Source organism: Myotis daubentonii, chromosome 1, assembly GCF_963259705.1.
Source record: "Myotis daubentonii chromosome 1, mMyoDau2.1, whole genome shotgun sequence".
NCBI lineage: Eukaryota > Metazoa > Chordata > Mammalia > Chiroptera > Vespertilionidae > Myotis > Myotis daubentonii.
The window spans coordinates 137,631,532-137,640,085 of NC_081840.1; positions in this window are offsets into that span (position 1 = coordinate 137,631,532).

Genomic DNA, 8,554 nt, shown 5'->3' on the forward strand with positions numbered 1-8,554 from the left:
TTATTTAACAAATTTTCATAGACCCAGGCCTGAAAATTTTGAATCATCATTGATTATGCCTCATTATCACTCCACATGAACCCCTCTATCAGGTCCTGCTCTTGAAAACAATTGTGCTCAAATATTACCTCTTCCCTGGTGCTTTCGCAGGCCTCCTGGTTGAAATTGATCCGTTCACTTCAGTGTTTCCATAGCACTTTATTTGTTCTATAACAGTTCTATTGGACTTAATTGTATGTTAATAATGCAAGACAGTGGGCTTGCTGTGAATGGTAAAAACCTGAATTTAGCGATGACAAGGTGTTGACTGAACCTCCAGGAAAGGAAGATGGACTGTCAGATGAGGTTTCACGTAGGAGAGCAGCAAGCTATGGATGGTTGCACAAGGTGTCACGTCTGTTTGGAGTAGGCAGAGGCGTAGGCATGAAGATGAAAATCCATGTGACATTTCAGTTGCGGAGACATGTGGCTTTTAAAGGATAGACTTTCCCCTCAGCAGTATTGAAATATAATTGAAATTTAAGTTTGGGTAAGTTTAAGGTGTACAACTTGATTATTTGATGAAGTCTGTAGTGTGAAATGATTACCACAATAAGGTTAGTTAACACCTCCATCACACATAATTCCCATTTGTGTGTGTGTGTGTGTGTGTGTGTGTTCCTGTGTAATGAGAACATTTAAGATTTACTCTGTTAACAACTTTCAAGAATATAATACAGTATGGTTAAAGAACAGAATTTTTAGTGGTTTAACCTGTTTTGAATGACATTTAATATAATAGGTCATTAAAGGATTTTGCTAATTACCTTTCACACTAACTTTGTATTCTGCACAGGGTGTGTATGATGCAGGACTGCTAGAGTCACAAAAATGATCTCAGACAGTACCTAATCCAGTTCTCAAATTATATACATAAGACAGCTGAGATCTAGAGAAATGTAAGTGATTTCCTGACTTATTGGGAGACAAATTCTTAGAAGGCAGGGTCCATTTTGTACTTACGCTCTGTACTGCCCATGAACCTGTCATACTCCCTTTCCCATAGTGGGAAAGTTTTGATAAATGAAATAAAAAAGGAGGCCCCGGTCACATAGCTCAATTGGTTGGAGCATTGTCAGGATACGCCAAGATTTCGGGTTCCATCCCCTGTCAGGGCACATACAAGAGTCAGCCAATGAATGCATACATAAGTGGAACAACAAATTGATGTCTCTCTCTCTCCCCCTCCCTCCTTTCCTCTCTTTTTCTAAAAATAAATTTTTAGAAAGAAAAATAAAACCACAAGACTTTTTTTTTTTTAAAGAAAGAAAGAAAAAAAGGAATTGTCCTCTCTCACAACAAAGTTACAAATAAAGATTCCACACCGGGACATGCTTGTGCAAGGTTCCATCAGAAACACCATGCTGAGAAATTAAGTTAGGTTAGACGTCATATTTAAACTTGAGGGTTAAATACTATGTGGATTTAGCAACCTAGCAGTTTGATCACTGTTTTCCTTTCGAATTTGTATGATAATAAAACAATGCACATGTCCTTAGTTCAGTGCCTGATGCAGGCAGCTTATGTTGTCAATGGCTGAGGCACTCCAACCACCAGCATTCGACAAGGGTTGTGACCAGAGACCAGGCTGGAGGAAGAAAAGCAAGCAAGTTCCATTTCAGGATGAGCAAGTAGTCATGCCAGGCAAGGAGGGTGCTACGTTCGTCCCTTTCATCCAGCCAGTGGGGCGTTCATCCAGGTGTCAGAGAGCCATCTCAGCTGCAGGGAATGCCCCCACAGCCAAGTTCACGAGAAAGGAATAAGGAAATGTTGGCAAGATTGAAAGGTTTCCAATACTGATATGTTTCTGTTTGAGGTCACTTTTTTAAACTTTATTTTACTGTAACGAACTTTACTTACTATCCTACAAGGATGTGGCAAAAGTATTATGTTGACTAAGGTATGCAGTACCAGAAATGGATGTTAAAATAGGGTGGATTCCCTGTTTTGCTTTGTTTTGTTTTGTTTTCCATCAAAAATATACTTCTTCAGTTGAATAATTCCAATTAGAATCCTTCCTTGAGAAGAGGAATTCAGTAATGTTCTTAGTGCTGTTTGGAAGCTCTTATGCTTTTCATTGCTCTGTGAGGAGATCTGAGCAAGATGTGAGACATTCTGTTTTTTGTAGTATTTCCAGAGCCTTGCCTTGAAAATGGTATTATTGTAGAAGACTAATATTAAAGTGTACTAGAGGCCCGATGCACGAAGATTCATGCAAGAATGGCCCTTCCTTCCACTGGCTGCCCGCGCCGCCTTCGCTCTGGCTGAAGCAGCCTTTCTGCCTTCGTTCAGGCCTGGAGCCACCTTCCCACCTTCCCATGCTTCCCAGAGGCCCAGAGCACCAGGGGTGGTGCAGAATGCCCCCGGCCACTCGGCACCTGTGTATGCAAATTAACCCGCCATCTTTGTTGGGTTAATTTGCATACTCACTCCTGATTGGCTGGTGGGCATTGTGAAGGTATGGTCAGTTTGCATCTTTCTCTTTTATTAGTGTAGCTATACAGTCAAACCCAGTCAAAATGCAATAAATGGGATCCAAGAATTCCAATTGTGACATGTGAGTTACTTTTGGGGGGCAGTGGACTTTGTAGACATGCTGGAGCACAGTTTGCCATCTGGGAGTTCTGAGAGTCTGTGCTGTCCAAACCCCCTCCTGGATAGGCTAGTAGGGGTTGTCCACCCATCTGAAACATTGATGATCATTCTTTTGGCTTCTGCAGCTGGCTGGGACCTCCAGGACAGTGGCAGCAATCCAAGAACCTACCACTTAGTTGGCAGCTATTTTGTTGGCCTGACTTGGAGAGATCAGACTGGGAAAACAATAGGAGTAAAGGAGCTCACACAGGGTGACCATGCCCCAGCCTGCCTTGCCTACCCCTCCAATCCCCAAGCAGAGGATAAAAACATTAGCAGCTCCCTTAGAAGACAACAGGAGTCAATCTCCATGGCATCATATCTTTATATATATGCCTTTATAATAGAAACTAGAGGCCCAGTACACAAAAATTTGTGCACTGGCGGGGTGGGGGTGTCCCTCAGCCCCACTTGTGCCCTCTCACAGTCTGGGACCCCTCGGGAGATAATGACCTGCTGGCTTAGGCCCACTCCCAGGTGGCAGAGGGCAGGCCCAATCCCTAGGTGCAGCCCCTGGTCGGGCTCAGAGCAGGGCCAATTGGGAATTTGGGGCACCACCCCTGTCATGCACAGAGCAGGGCGAATCAGGAGGTTGCGATGCCACCCCCAGTCACACTCAAGGCAGGGTCGATCAGGGGGTGGGGCACTTCCCCCTGTCACATTCAGGGCAGGGCCGATGGGAAGGTTGCAGCTCCACCCCGTCACACACAGAGCAGGGCCGATCAGGGGGTTGGGGAGCTCCCCCCTAACAGGCACAGAGCAGGGCCGATCAGGGGGTTGGGGCGCCTTCCCCTGTCATGAACAGAGCAGGGCAGATAGGGAGGTTGTGGCTCCACTCCCTGTCACACACAGAGCTGCAGGGCGATCAGGGAGTTTGGGCGCTGCCCCCTGTCACACTGATCCCGGTGCCAGGAGGCATATTACCTTTTTACTATATAGGACAGAGGCCTGGTGCATGGGTGGGGGCCGGCTGGTTTGCCCTGAAGGGTGTCCTGGATCAGGGTGGGAGTCCCCACTGGGGTGCCTGGCCAGTCTGGGTGAGGGGATGATGGCTGTTTGCAGCTGGTCACACCCCCTTCAGGGTGGGGGGTCCCCACTGGGGTGCCTGGCCAGTCTGGGTGAGGGGCTGAGGGCTGTTTTCAGGCTGGCGGGTGACTAAAGCTCCCAGCCTCTCCTTTTTTTCTTATTATTTTTATTCTGGGATTTATTTACCTTCTATGGCTGTCACTGGAACTGAGAGCTGGCTTTAGCTCTGAGGCCCGGCTCCAGCTCTGAGACCTCGGCTGCTGAAAGCAGGTCTCTGGGTTTGTTTGGGTTCTATAATTGTAACACTGTTGTGTCCTGCTCGCTCCAGCTCTGAAGGCTGAAAGCAGGTTTCAGGGGTTTGTTTAGGTTCTATATTTGCAACATTGTTTCTTAGAGTGCAGCTCAGAGCCCAGCAGCGGCAGGCAGGGAACCTTGGCTTCCTCCATCACTGGAGCAAGCAAGCCTCCTGTTTGCTTCAGCTGCCTGGCTGCCGGCCGCCATCTTGGTTGGCAGTTAATTTGCATATCCCTCTGATTAGCCAATGGGAAGGGTAGCAAAGTTACGGTCAATTACCATGTTTCTCTATTATTAGATAAGATAGAAAGTTCCAACGTTGGGAGAGCAATGAAATGAATGATAGTAGATTCATGTGGCAGAGTTATAGTGTGACCAATAAAAAAATGGTATTTTCACACAAAAAATGTAATGACCAAATGATCATGATGTTAATATAAAATTTAAAAAGAGGATACCAAATTGTATACAGATATGGTCTTATATAAAACTAGAGGCCCGATGCACAAGATTTGTGCACTTAGGGGGGTTCCTCAGCCTGGCCTGTGCCCTCTCGCAGTTTGGGAGCCCTCGGGGGATGTCCAACTGACGGCTTAGGCCCGCTCCCCCTGTGTGAGCTCCTTTACTCCAATTCTTCTCCCAGTCTGATCTCCCCAAGTCAGGCCATGGGAGTGAGCCTATGCAGGCAGTCGGACATCCTTAGTGTTGCTGTGAAGGCAGAAGAGGCTCCTGCCACCGCCACTGTGCTCGCCAGCCATGAGCCTGGCTTCTGGGCTTCTGGCTGAGTGGCACTCTCCCTGTGGGAGCACACTGACCACCAGGGGGGCAGCTTCTGCATTAAGCGTCTGCCCCCTGGTGGTCAGTGTGTGTCATAATGTCTGGTAGTTCTGTTCAGTCGATTTGCATATTACCCTTTTATTATATAGGATGTGTATGTATATATACATGTAAAAGACTAAAGAAAAATACATCATACTTTTTTTTTAATATATTTTATTGATTTTTTACAGAGAGGAAGGGAGAGAGATAGAGAGTTAGAAACATCGATGAGAGAGAAACATCGATCAGCTGCTTCCTGCACATCTCCTACTGGGGATATGCCCGCAACCCAGGTACATGCCCTTGACCGGAATCGAACCTGGGACCTTTCAGTCCGCAGGCCGACGCTCTATCCACTGAGCCAAACCGGTTTCGGCTACATCATACTTTTAATTGGGATATAACAGGGGTACACTTTGGATTATGGATGATATTTAAAATATATATTTTTTGCATTTTCATTACTTTCATAATAATTTTTTAAATGTAGCCATTTTCCCTGCTTAAAAATTAGCACCGTAATGGCACTTGCACACTAGCCAGGTTCCTATGAAAGAATAGCCTTTTAAGTTGCTTCTTGCTGTTTATTATAGTTACTATTGAACAAAGTTGGCAGCTCCCCAAGTTTACAGCATCCTTAAATAAAAGGAAGGCTACAAATATGAAGAAAATAGGAGTGATGTTGTTCTATCTAGTAGGTGTCATATCCCGAATGCTTAGGGCCTATGATTTCTTCTTCCTTTTTTTGTTTTGTTTTGTTTAGGAAAAAAGTTGAGATCAGAAAAACAAAAAAATGCAAAAGAAAACTGCAAAATTAATATTAACATTTTATTAAATGTCTATAAAAGATAACATAATACTGTCAGGTTTACTTAATTTAAATATAGTATCAAAAATTTCATTTCATTCACAAGCAATTTTAGTTCGCTTTTTTTTAATCCTTACCTGAGGATATTTTTCCATTGGATTTTAGGGAGCATGGGAGGGAGAGAGACGGGGAGAGAAACTCTGATGTGAGAGAGATACATTGATTGATTGCCTTCACACATGCCCCAACAAGGGCTGGGGATCAACCCTGCAACCTAGGTATGTGCCCTTGACAGCAATTGAACCCAGGACCCTTCAGTCCCCAGGCGGACACTCTTTCCGCTGAGTCAAACTGGCTAGAGCAAGTTAACTTTTCTTATTTTGCAAGTAAACATAATGATTGATAAAAAGATAATAGCCAATCAAAAATTAAATGTTAGTCATAGACAAAAATTCCAACAGCAAAATCATAAAAAAAATCTTTTCTAATTTACAGCAAGAGTGTTGTATTAAACGTAGGCTCTGAATTCCTTTTAATATGTGTGGCATGAGGAGGGGGGTGGAGCCTCCAACACTCAGATGCCCAGCGCTGAAGGGAGTCTTTCAAATGCTGAGGAAGAAGGGAGGTTTCATTCTTTGTTGGTCAACAGTGTCCATACAAATCGCTGTGACCTTCAGAAGGCAAAGCTGAACGAGAAGACCAGATGAATCAGAGGATGTTAGCCTGAGCCTTTTTGTCCTGGCAAAGGAAGAAAGCAAGATGTCCTGAGCAGGAAGCCAGGGGGCCACAGCTATGTGGAGGCTGGGGAGGATCCTCTGGGAGGAAACCCAGAGAGGTGCCTGCGAATTTGCCCCAAACCCTTATGGCTGCTGCTCGAGTTAAGTCTGGCTGTTGTTAAAGGGGTTTGCAGTTTCCTTGGGTATTTGTTTTCACTGACACTTCAGAAAAGATGCATTCATGCCACTACTTATTGCTTGCACCTACTATGTGCCAAATATTAGTAACATGCCAGATACTGGATTTCTAGGAAAGATTTCTGCCCTCAGAGAGCTCACAGTCTGAGAAGATAGAGAGTGGAAGAGTGTAAACAGATATTCCTATAATTACAGAGTGTGGTAAGGGATCTGAAGAATAATAAACCCAGTGCAATAATAGAAAACAGAGTGTGAGAAAAAAACCTCTCCAAGGAGGAGACACATCAGGCCGCAAAATGGGAAGCAGCAGCCAAGAAAAGGATGGGGCCAACAGTGGCCTGGAGAGAGGGCCGATCCAGCGTGAGAACTTCGGTTCTAGAGCTCAGAGGAAGCCGCATTGGCAAAACAGGCGGAGGCCAGGCCACCGAGACCCTGAAAGGATCTGAATTTTATTCTAAGTGCAATGGGAAAGTTGGACGCCGAGAATTTGCTTATAAAAAAATCTCAGTGGCTCCTATGTGAATCATAGGAGCAGATCAAAGGAACAGAGCTGCCAACGTTGGGAAGACAAAGAAATGTTTTCAGGAATCCAGGTAAGACATGATGGTGGCTTCAACTACAGTCTTGATAATAAAGACAAGGGGGGAGGGGGAAAGGAATAATTCATCTTTAAGGAGCAGTAGTGTTTTAATGTAGATGGGAGTGGAGAAAGGGCCAGCTCGGCCTCATGACTAAAGGGGCACAGAGTGGAAGTTCTCAGTCACTCTTTCATTTGTCCTTTTTAACATTCCTGTAATCAAGGGGCACCCTGTTGCTCTCAATGAGAAGGCACCTAAAGAGAAATGTCCCCCAAAATATGCTTTAGTGGAGGTGTTTTCATTCTAAAATATAGTGTATGCTTCATTGATGCTACAGTAAAGAGCTGGAGAAATAACTGATGTGTATATTTGAGACACATCCAAAGAAATGTAACCTGAGGTCAGCATAAGGAAAATGATCACAGCATAAGGCTGTGTCTGAGAGCCAGAGAAGGGAGGCTTCTGATGGTCTCCACTGCCCTGAAAAAAAACAAACAATAACCTTGAGAGTTCACCAAGGGCAAAGGCTTTGTATCCTGGTCCTAACCAGTGTCTGAGCTGGTTAACCCCAGTCTGTCTGCCTGGGGGAAGAACTGAAGTGGAAGAGGAACAAGGGGTCCCGGAGAGCATCCCATTCCTACCCAGGCTGCTTCTACTTCCTCCACACCTCTCTCAGTTCCTGAAATGGGGGGTGTCGGCATCCTGTGTAAGCAGAAGTAGCCTCAGCGCGATGGGTCAGGAGGTGTGCAGTAATGGCATCCCTCAGACATGTCTGTGTTCCTCAATCCCCTCCTCCCAAACCCGGGGCCTCCACTTTAGCATCCTGATTTTACCCCAGAGAGTAATATAGAAACCTGCAAATCCACCGAACTTTCCATGTCATTTGTACGAAGACCTCAAAGCCCTCTGCCGGAGTTTTCTCTCAGGTTGGAGCTTGGGTGCTGCTTACTTTCAGTCATAATGATCTGGTGTCCATTCTGTCACCCCAAACATCCCTTAGTCACTTTCTCAAGGCTCTTAAACTTGAGAGGGGCGGAGGTGGACTTCATGGGTTACTTAGACTTAGAGGAGTACCCTTAAATTCCCTTATGTATTTTTAGTGCCAGCTAACATTCAAATAATGCACTAAAAGGAAGCTATTAATGACATCGCTGTTACATAAAATTTGGGGCCTGAATTTTAAAGATAGGGAGGAGGCTGTTGATCATCCATAATATTCATGCCCTTTGTTTGTGTTTTCATCTTAAATATGACCTGGTTCTTTCTTAGAAAGCAGAAAAAAATAACTTTCAATAAGTAATCCTGCTTTTCCTTTATGAATTTGGGCTCTTTCTGATTTAGCTTTCATATTCAAATTTGAAATAGGTCATAATAGTGCAATTTTAAAACTTGATACAATAGAGCTTAAGGATGAGTCTGAAATCTGAAGTAGGTTTATTATC